A 13188-nucleotide genomic window follows, 5' to 3' on the forward strand; every position below is an offset into this window, starting at 1 on the left:
GCGGGGAGTATACGGCGATTGGGCGCGTACAATGGCAAATGGGATTAGGCAGCCGAAGGCGCAGCCGAGCCCCGGCCCCGAAGCCGCCTCCGCCACCGCCCCCTCCTCGCTTTCCCCTCGGATTTTGGCGCTTTGGCTTCGGGCTATAAGAGCCCGGCTGTTATTGGCTTTATATAGTCCAATTAGGCAGCAAATGAGGACAAGCCTATTAGCACAAAAGGATATTGGCTCCCGCTAAAGAGGCACTCGGAGCGCTCTTGCGAGCGCAGGAGGCGAGCGAGGGACCCGGAGCCGGCTGCGCCCCCGGCCCGCGCGCACCGGCAGCCCAGAGTCCGGAGCCCACGCCTCCCTCTCCCCACTGTGGCTCGGGGGACCCGCTTCCCGCCGCCGGGCCTGCGGGAGGGGGGAGGGGCGGGCCAGGCCCGCGCGGGTCACCCCAGGGTTATTCCCTCTCGCAGCTGCCGCTCCCCCCGCCTCCAGGGGCTCGCCAGGGCCCCGCCGCCCCCACGCGGCTGGAGAGCCACGCAGCGCCAGCCCGGAGTCAGGACGCGACCTCGGCCGCGGCGAACTCGGCACTTTCCTACCCTTTGGGGTCCGGCGGCCTCCGCATTTTCCCCAAAGCCGGCTAAGAAGGGCGCGGCCACGAAGAGGGGGAACTCGGGTTCTCCGTCCGCCGGCTGGCCGGTGGGAAGGGGATCGGGTTGTAAGTTCTTGCACTGCGTCCACGGGCTCAAGAATCCACGTGGCCTTGGTCTTTGGCCCCGGAAAACCGAAGGGTGAGCCTTCCCGCAGGAGCGGGAGTGTGCGTGCGTCCCCGCGCGGCACCGCGGGCGCGCAGCACCGCCGACGTCCGCGCGTCACTCGGTGGGGTTGCTGGGGCAGAGCCGGGTTCCCGCACCGACGGCTGCGCTCGCCAGGGCTCGGGGCTCGCGGATCCGCCGAGCCTGTGGCCCCGAAGACAGCACTCGCTCCCGAAAGTCTCTCCTGCAGGTGCTGGGGGGCTGCCCGGCGCGTTATAGGCGCCCTGGGAACCGAAGGCGCGGCGGCGTGCGTGCCCCAGCTGTGCCCGGGACCGCGGCAGCCGCAGCACATCCCGACGGCCGCCAAGTCTCTAGGGAGCCTCACTGGGCTGCGAGGGCGCACCTGGGCGGACGCCACTCTCTCGCGCTCGCTTTAAACACAGCTCCCGGAGGCTGGCATCTCAGACCATAGATTGAAGCATCAAATAAGTCAGAATTGTTGGGGGGGGTGCCTTCCCTAGAGACCATAGGAAAAGAGGGGGCACACTGGGCTCGCTCCCGGGGAAGCCTGGTACAGCCGGGTCTTTGCACTTCCCTTTGGTTAGGCTGAGCCCTCGCCTGATTCCAGGCCGCCCGGTATTGGCCGAGGAGATCGTTTGGGGGGCCCCAGGTGGAAAGCAGGTATGTTTCGTTTTTCAGACTCTCTCCCCCCAAATCTCGATGTCTCAACAAACGTTGCTCTGCAGGAATGGACCCTACTTTTCCTCTGCAAACCTGGGACTATCGACGGAGCTGCCTTTAACAATGATCACCGTCGTCGCCGTCGTTTCGAACGGCTTTACCGGAATGCGCAAACGCTGCACCACCCAAAAACCGGGGCCGGAACCACTCACAGCCCCGAGACTCAAACCAGGGTGGTTTTGCACTGGGATTCGAGAGGCAGAAGTCGAGGAGGAGGCCGTGGCCTGAATCCCCCGCCCGGGGCTGAACTCCCAGAGGTCGTTTTCGCCCCAGCCGCCCAAGTGGCCGGATGCGCGTGGGGGACTGTGCGGGTTCCGCGCCCACCGCCTGCGCGCCGCCAGCAGAGAGGCCCCCGCCTGAGTGCGCGCGGGGATGGCGCGAGCTCTCCCGCCCCGGGCGGACGCGTGCAAACTTGGCCAAAGTTCTGCAGCGCGGAAGCCGCCTTTAGACTGCGACAAACGGAAAAGCTGCTCATCTCGCGGGCAGACATAGCGAGAGAGGCCGAGGGTCCCGTCCGGGGAGGTGGGCTAGGCCCAAACCAGGACAGCAGCCCCTGCCTCTACCGCGCGGCACCGCGGAGCCTCGCTTCTCCGCGGCCGCCGGGCCTAATGCCGGTGCCGCTCCTCCTGGGCGCGCGCAGGTGCACGCCGCCTGTGTGCGAGGCGTTCGGCCCAGGGAATGTCTCCGGTAACAGCGCCCCCAGCCATCCTCCGAACTGGGGAGGCGGGGCTTGAAGAGCAGGGTGCACAGATCTTTCCGTTCCACTTCGGGAAAGTTGGGGGACACGGGGCTCCGGGCGGGGGCACAGACCTTCGCCGGCCCTCCGACGGTGGGGGCGGGTAGGGGGCTCCCGAGCTTTGCTGGGCGCATCTCCGTTCAAAGTCAGGCAAACAGCACCCTCTATGGGACGTCCTCTAAACCCAGCCTGCGGGCTGGGCCGGAGAAACCGCAGTCCTCGCGCTAGGCGCTTGAAACCCACTGCGGCCCTAGCCCTCGCTGCCGCCGCGCCCGGAGGACAAAAGAGTTTGACCCTCTGGGTTCTGGGAGGGCAGGGGGTGGGATGCCACGCAGCTCTCTGCTGAGCCTCGCCTGGCCGCCTCCTTCTCTGCTCTCCGCTTTCCCTGCGCGTGTTAGGGCGAGTTCTGCGTCCCTCCCCACCCGGCCTTGTCCTCTCGCGTGGATCCTGACGCAGGAAGGAGCAGGTCGCGGCCGGGCCAGGGCAGTCTTGTGGGTCCCCGCAGGACTCAGGGCACCCGCGGGCTTGGGTCAGTGGGTGCTCACAGCGGCTTGTGTGAATGAATACCTGAGTGACAGGAGCCAGGGGCAGGAAGGAAGGAATTCGAAGTTCCCACGCAAACTGCTGCCCACTTGGTTAGACTTCTTTCCTTCCCTACAGTGGATTGGATTCTAGAGCTTAATGAAAACCCCGGGGACAGGTCCTGAAGGAGCCCGGGGACAGGCCCCTGGGGCTGGTCCCAGGTGGGTGGATGTCCACAAGGACAAGGTCCCAGAGGCAGAGGCGGCCTGGACAGCTCTAGTGAGGAACAGGCTGCCTTGGGGCAGCATTGGGGCACAGCGGGTCAAGCCCTTGCCCGCAATGCTGGCATTTCAAAAATTGGGCGCTGGGAAAGCAGTGGAAGAGCGTCCAAACTGGGTCCCTGCCTGACATGTGGGAGACCCGGATGGAGGTTCTGGCTCCTGGAGTCCCCTGGCTTAGCCCTGCAGATTCTCTGTCTCTTCCTCTTTCTCTGTCATTTTGTATTTCAAATAAATGAGGCACCTTTAGAAATAACAGGTCATACTTATACACAGGTAACATCTGTGACCAGCCATCAGGTCCTCGTTTTACGCCAGGCACTGTCATCTGGTGAGCTAGGTAGTATTATCAGGCAAGGCAGCTGAGTCATAGGCCGCATGCCGGAGGGAGGCTGCAGCGAGCACTAAGGCGTGTTTAGCCCTACAGGGTTCTCTAAGGACACGGTAGGTGCCCAGGAAGTACCACGTGCACGCTGGCTGCTTTTGCTGAAGCTCTCCATTCATCCAGTCTTTAAGATGAACCTACAGGCCAGAAGTCCATCCTTACAGGGTTTCCCAGAGAAAGCTAGCACAGGGGCCAGCGCTGTGGCGGAGCGGGTAAAGCCACCACCTGCAGTGCCGGCATCCCGTATGAGCGCTGGTTCGAGACCCGGCTGCTCCACTTCTGATCCAGCTCTCTGCTATGGCCTGGGAAAGCAGTAGAAGATGGCCCAAGTCCTTGAGTCCCTGCACCCATGTGGGAGACCCGGAAGAGCCTCCTGGCTTCGAATCAGCTCAGCTCCAGCCTCCAGCCATTGCAGCCATCTGGGGAGTGAGCCAGCAGATGGAAGACTTTCTCTCTCTCTCTCTCCCCCTCTGCCTATGCCTCTCTGTAACTCTGCCTTCAAATTAAATAAATAAATAAATAAATCTTTAAAAGAAAGAAAAAAAGAAAGCTAACCCAGCCCAATGAGCGAGAGATGCCTGCTTGTCTCAAACCTTCCCCTCTACCAAGGCTAAAGGTAGTTCTCTCACATCGCCCTTCCTCCTCCCGGTTCTCCTGTCTTCTTCAAGTCTTTCTCCCCAAGCCAACAGCCTTTCATATGTAATTATTTGCAGGTTGCTGTCTTCAGAATTCCCTGAATTAGATTAGATAGGGCTTTTTTTAAAAAAAATTTTTTTTATTTATTTGAAAGTCAGATTTACACAGAAAGCGAAGGAGCGAGAGAGAGAGAAAGAGAGAGAGGTCTTCCATCTGCTGGTTCATCCCCCAATGGCCGCAATGGCCAGAGCTGCACTGATCCAAAGCGAGGATCCAGGAGCTTCCTCCAGGTCTCCCACGTGGGTGTAGGGGCCCAAGGACTTGGGCCATCTTCTACTGCCTTCCCAGGCCATAGCAGAGAGCTAGATTGGAAATGGAGCAGCTAGGACTCGAACCAGGACCCATATAGGATGCTGGCACTGCAGGCAGCAGCTTCACCTGTTATGCCACAGTGCTGGCCCCAGATTAGATAGACTTTTGCATTTTGCTCCATCACATCGTTGTTGTTGTTTTTTTTTTTCCTCTTAAAATGGAACACCTGTGTGGATAATGCACTTTTTTTTTTTTTTGATAGGCAGAGTTAGACAGAGAGAGGGAGAGAGAGAACAGAAAGGTCTTCCTTCCGTTGGTTCACCCCCAAAATGGCCACTACAGCTGGCAAGCTGCAGCGATCCGAAGCCAGAAGCCAGGTGCTTCCTCCTGGTCTCCCATGCGGGTGCAGGGCCCAAGTACTTGGGCCATCCTCCACTGCACTCCCGGGCCACAGCAGAGAGCTGGCCTGGAAGAGGGGCAACCAGGACAGAATCCGGCGCCCCGACCGGGACTAGAACCCGGAGTGCTGGCGCCGCAGGCGGAGGATTAGCCTAGTGAGCCGCAGCGCTGGCCGCTCTATCACATCTTGCCATCTACAAGTGGCTGGATAGTTTTTGGGTTCTGGCTGTGAATTTACTGTGGCCGCTTCCCACACAGGAAATGTCTTTGTGTCCCAGCCTCTGTATCTGCAAAACATGGGTGTGCATGAAAGCAAACCTGCTACGCCCACAGCAGGACAGCCTCCGTGTCTGGGGAGAAGATCCTGTTTGCCGGAAGTCCCTGCCTCCACCGTGGGTCCCGGCCCCTCCTCAGTCTCCCTCTGAGCCCGCGGGGCTCCACACCGCTCACCTCAGGAGGAGCATCTGCTCTCAGAGGTGACAGAGGCGCCGCTGTGGACCTTCCTCCTCTGGTTTCCTTTGCGTTGTTGAGACCTGCTGCAGTTTCCACAACGAGGCCAGCGAGCACCAGGAGCATCACCTCGGTGTCTTCCGCAGATGTCTGCTGAGCACCTCCTAGGTGCCAGGAACCCTCCCAGGGAGTTGGGTGCCTCAGTGAACAGCATAGGAGCCCAGCTGCCGCGAAGCTCACATCTTAATGGAGGGAGCAGGTGAGTTATAAAGCGTACAAGGGAATGGGTGTTACAAGGAAAACTTCAAGGGAACAGAGATGCTGGGGTGGGGAGAGTGCTAAATCAGGTGGTCAGGGGAGCCATAGTAGACGGGGAGGTTTCTTTTCTTTTTTTTTTTTTAATTTACTGATTTATCTTTTTTATTTGAATGGCAGTGAGAAAGACAGACAGAGATCTCCCATCTACTGGTTCACTCCTCAAATGCCTACAACATTTAGGGCTTGCTCAGGCCAAAGCCAGGAGGCTGTAACTCAGTCTGAGTCTCTCACGTGGGTGGCAGGGACTCAGGTACTTGAGCCATCACCTGCTGCCTCCCAGAGTGCGCATCAGCAGGAGGCGGAGTCAGAAGCAGAGCTGAGACTTGACTCCAGGTGCTTTGATACAGGATATTGGTGTGCCACTGGGCCAAATGCCAGCCCTAGACAGTGAGGTGGTTTTTTTTTTTTTTAAGATTTATTTATATTTGAAAGGCAGAGCAGCAGAGAGAAAGGGAGAGAGAGAGAGAGAGAGAGAGAGAGAGAGAGACAGAGAGAGGTTCCATCTGTTGGTTCGCTCCCCAAATTGCTGCAATAGCTATGTCTGGGTCAGGCTGAAGGTAGGAGTCAGGAACTCCGTCCTGGTCTTTCACATGTGTGGAAGGGGCCCAAGCACTTGGGCCACCATCTGCTGCCTCCTCGGGTGCGTTTAGCAGGAAGCTGGATTGAAAGCAGAGCAGCTAGGACTCCTAACCAGCCTCTGATATGACAAGGACTCTGAGCAGGTGGGCTGTTAGGATGCACGTCCAGGCAGAAGGCACTGGCTGAGCAAAAGGCCCATGGCAGGAACTGTAGGGAGGACGACAGAGGTTAAAGGGGCTGACCTGGATCCCTGGCCGGAAGTTTACCTTTGCTCTGGGTGAATGGAGGAGCCATGCAGGTTATTAGGTTTTTAAATTGTCTACTTACAATAACAGAGACAAGGGTTACTTGGAAATAACAGAAGATTGCAATACACAGGCTGTGATGGGCCATGGGTTCGTCTTGGGGAAAGGAGGGTCAAAGGCAACAAGCAGAAATCCGTGCAAGCCATTCAGAACAGAAAGCCCTGGCTACAGGCGCTTCCTGCGGAGTTGGCGTCAGCAGTTACTGGGCGTGTGTCCTGGTGGGAGTGGCTGAAGATTGATTGATTTATTTATTTGAAAGTCAGAGTTACACAGAGAGAGGAGAGAGAGAGAGAGAGAGAGAGAGGTCTTTCATCTGCTGGTTCACTCCCCAGTTGACCACAACGGCCGGAGCTGTGCTGATCTGAAGCCAGGAGCCAGGAGCCAGGAGCTTCTTCCAGGTCTCCCATGCAGGTGCAGGGGCCCAAACCCTTGGGCCATTTTCTACTGCTTTTTCAGGCCATAGCAGAGAGCTGGATGGGAATTGGAGCAGCTGGGACTTGAACCTGCGCCCATATGGGATGCTGGCACTTCAGGCCAGGGCGTTAACCCGCTGTGCCACAGTGCCAGCCCCTCGAATGCTACATTTTTTTAGGCACTTGGTGCATAGCTCCCATCATAGGCAAGCCTGCAGACATTTCTTGAGAGAAGGCATACATGCCCGAGGGCTCCTCTTCATGGCCGCATGTTCCAGCTTCACATAAGTGACTCCATTTTTATATCGATAACTTCCACCTTTTTTTTTTTTTAAGTATAACTTGCTATGCATTACAGTTACTACATTTTGAGGACACAGGGCAATGAACTTTGGCAAATGTGTGCATTGGAGTCACAGTCGCCCTCCTGGCCCTTTGCTGTGAGCTCACCCAGGACACTCCCACCAGCCCATGGCTATGATCTCGTCACTAAGGACTAGTTTTTCTGGTTCTAGAATTTCATATCAGTAACAACATACAGTGTGTATTCCTTATGAGTCCAGAAAGTCTGCAGCTCACCTGTGTTGTGCATAGTATCCCAAAGTTGCGTTTTTGTTTGTTTTAGCAGAGGAGTAGCAAATCTGGTCTATACCTAAAAATTTATTTTACGGACTGGTGTTGTGGCATAGCGGGTTAAAGCCACAGCCTACAGAGCCAGCATCCCATACGGGCACTGGCTCATGGCCCAGATGCTCCACTTCCCATCCAGCTCCCCAATAATGTGCCTGGGAAGCGGCAGAGGGTGGTCCAAGCGCTTGGGCCCCTGCACCCACATGGGAGACCCGGGTGAAACTCCTGGCTCCTGGATTTGGCCTGGCCCAGTCCTGGTAGTTGCTGCTATTTGGAGAATGGACCAGTGGATGGAGGATCTCTCTCCTCTCTCTCTCCTTTCTCTCTCTGTGACTCTACCTCTCAAATAAATAAATAAATCTTTAGAAAATTATTTTAGATTTGTCAAGTTCTAACAGTATTCTTACCCTTAAAAAAGTTCGTATCGCATGAATGGATAAAGAAAATGGCATAGACGGGCCAGTGTGGTAGCACAGCAGGTGAAGCTGCTGCATGCGGTGCCAGCATCCCATATCAGAGTGCTGCTCTGAGTTCTGGCTGCTCTGTTTCCAGTCCAGTGCCCTGCTAGGGTGCCTGGGGAGGCAGAGGATGACGGCCCAAGGGCTTGTGGCCCAGGAGCCCTGGCTGGAGTTCTAAGCTCCTGGCTTCAGCCTGGCCATTGCACCCTTTGAGGAATGGACCAGCAGATGGGAGATCCCTCTCTCCATCACTTTGCCTTTCCAGTAAATAAATAAACAGATCTTTAACATTTTTTAAAGGAAGAAAGAAAATGGGGCATAATCACACCATGAAGTATTACTTCATGGCGTAGGGGTATCTGCTACATCTGATGAAACTTTGAAGTAACCGTGCGAAGCGGGGCAAGGCAATCGGCAAGGACCCCGTGGTGTCTGACTCCGTTTGTGTGAAATGTCTGGAACAGACGAATTCACGGAGACAGACAGGAGCTAAGCGGCTGCCGGGGTCTTGGGTTATGAGGGGAGGGGAGTGGCTGCTACAGGGCGTGAGATTCCTCTCGGGGCTGGTGACACGTTCTGAAGTCGGTAGTGGTGATGGCTGCCCAGCCCCACGACTGCGGAAGCCCGCTAGCTTCCACACACGGAGTGGGTGGATTGTGGACTGCACGAATGCTGCCTCACTAGCTTGTTGTAAACACAGCCAGCTCCCAGCCACCACGCACGTGGACAAGCTTTCCAAGGTGTCTTGTCTTGAGCAGCCTGAGAAGCTGTTCCCGTGTCACTGATGGGGCTGCCCCAACCTCCCCTCCACCGCTCCTCCTTCTGCAGTGGCTGGGAAGAGGAGGAGGGACCCAGGAACACGGGCTCAGCCTCCTGTGTGTGGGAAACTCTCCCCGCTGCACAGGGGGCAGCCTGGGCCTCTTCGCTCTCGGTGGGGGCTATGTGAGCCACATTGGAGCTGGACTCTCAGCAGCCGGCCCCATGGCCCATACAGGGCTATTATTCCGGATGCTCCCTTCCAACTCCAATGATGTTCTCTGGTTTTGTGCTCCTTACCTGGGTGACTGGGCGTGACCCACTCTCCCTAAACCAGTGGTTCTGTTCTGCCACACAAGTCTGGCGGTCACATGGTATCAACCCAGCCGTCTCCTGCAGACGGCCAGGCAAGGAGCGGCTCCAGCTTCCTCCAGATCGCATGCCCAGGGCTGAGTGCCCTAGGGGTGCTTCCATTCATTGACTCAGTAACAGTAAGCTGGGCAGATGTTGGGCCAGGCTCTGGGGGACAAGACTGGATGAGTCTCTGCTTGTGTCCTCGAGGCACGCACAGCCCCGGAAGGGAGCCTGAGGAGGGAGTGGATAAGGCGGTGCAGCCAGCCCGGGAGGCACGGAGTGATCTGGATCTCAAAGAAGGAAACAGCGCATTCAGTCTGCTGCTGTAGGGAGGTCACGGCGGCTTCCCGAGGAGGGGGGAGCAAGGCCTCCAGTGCCTTATTAGGGAGGAGAAGGGAGAGGGCAAAGAAGCAGAAGCCCCGGCCAAGGCACAGCCATGGGGGCCGGGGAGGTGCACAGAGTGCGGGAGAGGGGGACAGGGCCTAACCAAAGAGACCGTTGCTCTCGTGTGGGTCCTGGACTTCTGCATCAGAGTCAATAGGTCTCAACTATACCTTCATATCACAGGGCAGTCATGGGGGGGGGGGAGCGTGGGCACTAGGATCTGCCGTTTCCACTGAGTGTCGTTGATTGACTCACAGCCTGGTCACTGGGGCTGCAGAAACAAAGGACTGCAGACCTGGGGCAGGTGTGGTGGGGCCGTGGGTCAAGCCCACTGCATCCTGGGATCAAGCCTGCCTCTATTTCTTCTTACAGCCCAGCAGATGAAAGCAGCAGGTGGTGCAAGTACGGAGTTCCTGCCACCCGCGGGGAGACCCAGATGCAGTTCCTGGTCCCTGGCTCCTGACTTCAGCCTGGCCCAGCCCTGGCTGGAGGCCATTTGAGGGGGTGAACCAGAGGATGGACAACCTCTCTCTCTCTCTGTTCCTCTGTTTTTCAAGTAAATAAAAGTGAATAAAGCCAGCGCCGCTGTAGCTCACTAGACTAATCCTCCGCCTTGCGGTGCTGGCACACCGGGTTCTAGTCCCGGTCGGGGCGCCGGATTCTGTCCCGGTTGCCCCTCTTCCAGTCCAGCTCTGCTGTGGCCCGGGAGTGCAGTGGAGGATGGCCCAAGTCCTTGGGCCCTGCACTCCATGGGAGACCAGGAGAAGCACCTGGCTCCTGGCTTCGGATCAGCGTGGTGCGCTGGCCGCAGCGTGCCGGCCGCGGTGGCCATTGGAGGGTGAACCAACAGTAAAAGGAAGACCTTTCTCTCTGTCTCTCTCTCTCACTGTCCACTCTGCCTGTCAAAAAAAAAAATAAGTAAATAAATTTTAAAAAGTGAATAAATAAATATTAAAAACAACCACCACAGAACTTCATGATTTCATAGTTCTAGGGGCCAGAGGTCCAAAATTAAGGAATCAGGAGAGGCACTGGGGGTGGGGGAGATGCCCGAGCTGTGGCACAGCAGGTTAAACCGCTGCCTGCAACCCTGGCATCAAATGAGTACCAGTTTGGGTCCCAGCTACTCTACTTCTGATCCAGCTCCCTGCTGACATGCCTGGGAAAGCAGCAGAAGATGGCCCAAGTGCTCAGGTCCCTGCACCCACATGGGAGACCTAGATGAAGCTCCTTGGCCCCTGGCTTCGTCCTGGCCCAGTCCTCGCCATTGCAGCCATTTAGGGGGTGAACCAGCAGATGGACAATCTCTCTGTCTCTCTGTCTTTCCTTTCTTCTCTCTGTAAGTCTGCCTTTCAAATAAATAATTTTTAAAAAATATTTATTTATTTATTTGAAAGTCAGAATTACACAGAGAGGAGAGGCAGAGAGAGAGAGAGAGGTCTTCCATCTGCTGGTTCACTCCCCAATTGGCCGCAACGGCCGGAGCTGTGCCAGTCCGAAGCCAGGAGCCAGGAGCTTATTCCATGTCTCCCACGCGGGTGCAGGGGCCCAAGGACTTGGGCCATCTTCTGCTGCTTTCCCAGGCCATAGCAGAGAGCTGGATGGGAAGTGGAGCAGCCAGGACTAGAACCGGCGCCCATACGGGATGCCAGCACTTCAGGCCAGGGCGTTAACATGCTGGGCCACAGTGCCGGCCCCATCAAATATACACATACACACACACACTCATATATTTTTACTCAGCAGGGCCCTGTTCTTCTGAGTTTCCAGAGAAGAACCTGTGCTGGGAAGAATGTCTCACTCCTAGCTTCTACCTTCTTAGCTTCTTGGCATCTCTTGGCTTGCAGCTTTGCCACTCCCACGGCAATGGCCAGCTTCCCTCTCTGTGTGCTCCTGGGTCTTCATGTGATCTGCTATTGCAGACACCACTTACAAATCCGCTATGATCTCATCTGGGTCACCGACGCAAAGATGTGTTTCCAAATAAGGTCACAAATAAGGTACTGGGGGTTAAGGCTTCAACATTTGTATTTGGGGGGCACAGCTGAACTGGCTGGGGCACCACAATGCCCCACATCCTGTGTGAGCCCCTCCGCTTGAGTGTGGCCGGGACCTGGTAACTGTGCTGTAGTCAGCAGAGTACAGCGAAGGCAATGGGGTGGCAATTCTGTGGCTGCATCACTGAAGAGCCTGTCTTGTTAGCTGGCTCGCTCCACTGCCTTCTCAGCTCGCATGCTTGGATGGCCCGAGGGTGGCCTCACATCACAACAACCAGGGGGAAATGAAAGCCCTCAGTTCAACAGCTGCGAGGAACCTTCCAGAATGCTTGGTGAGCTTAGAAGTGGCTCCTTCCCCGGTCAAGGCTTCAGAGGAGAGCACAGACCCTGGGCTGTGAAATAAACCAGGAAGCTGAGGACCCAGGGAAGCCACGTCGAGGCCCCCGACCCATGAAAGCTGTAGGCTAATAAATCTGTGTTTCTTTAAGACACCAAGCCTTGCAGGTAATTTTGCACAGTAAGGGATACCTAATAAACCAGCCCCCTGGGCGTTTCTGTGCCCATCAAGGCTTGAAGACCTAAGCAATGGGGCACCGTGGAAGAGTGTTCAACAGGAAGCAAGAGGGTCTGATCGGATCTGGCCTTGGGAAGACCCTGTTGATACAGTGAAGAGTTTGTCAGAGCAGGAAGGGACAGGAGGCTGTGGAGTTTGTTAGGAGGTGGTGAATGAGGACCTAACTGGGATATTTCAAAGTGAACGGCCCATGCAACCAGCACTCCGATTAGGAAGCAGAACATTCCAGAATCCTGCAAGGCTTCCTTGTGCTCCGTCTCATCTGCACTCCTCGTATGTCCGACAAGAGTAACCACCATCCTGACCACAGATGAGTTTCAAGTGTATTTGAATGCTATAGGGTTGGAATCTTGCTATTGTTCTCTTTGGTGTCCGGCTTCTTTTTGCTGGCGTGATGATCGTGAGTTAGCCGCTGTGTTTGGTGCAGTGGTTTATTTGTTTTCATTTAGCACTGTACTGAGTGGTCACAGCAGTTTTTATCCATTTGGCTGTGGATGGACATTTGAGGAGTTTCTGTCGTCCACACTCGGAGGCTTGATGTTAACCCACTTTCCGGTGAACGCGTGTGTGAGGTTCTGTTGAGTATTTCTAGGACTGGGACTGTGGGCCTTAGATATGACTCTGTTCCCTTCTTCTCATAGGTAAAATCCAAACGACAGATGCGGTGTAAGGAAGTGAGTACCCAGGGTGGGATCCTGGTGCTCCCAGAACTGCTCATGTCAGCCTGACCAGACCTCACCTAGGTGCTGGGCATGCATTTAGACAAATATTTTGGGCGTCAGCATTGCGGTGTAATGGGTAAAGCTGCTGCCTGCAATGCTGGCACCCATATGGGCACTGGTTTGAGTCCTGACTGCTCCACTTCCAGAGCAGCTCCCTGTTAATACACCTGGGAAAGCAGCAGAGGACGGCCCAAGTCCTTGGACCCCTGCACCCATTTGGAAGACTTGGAAGAAGCTCCTGGCTTCGGACTTTGGCCTGGCCCAGTGCTGGCTGTTGTGACTGTTTGGGGCAGTGAACCAATGTATGGAAGATCTCTTTCTCTCCCCATCTCTGTCTCTCCCTCTCTCTGTAACTCTGCCTTTCAAATAAATAAAACAAACCTTAAAAAGAAAATTATCGTCTCCTCTTAATCTCCAACATCTCCCTCCTGTGAGGTCAGAAATATTTATTTCCTTTCAGAAATAAAATAAAATAAAACAAAAATACCAAACGGGAGCC

The sequence above is a fragment of the Lepus europaeus genome, chromosome 17 (genome assembly GCF_033115175.1).
Source record: "Lepus europaeus isolate LE1 chromosome 17, mLepTim1.pri, whole genome shotgun sequence".
Classification (NCBI taxonomy): domain Eukaryota; kingdom Metazoa; phylum Chordata; class Mammalia; order Lagomorpha; family Leporidae; genus Lepus; species Lepus europaeus.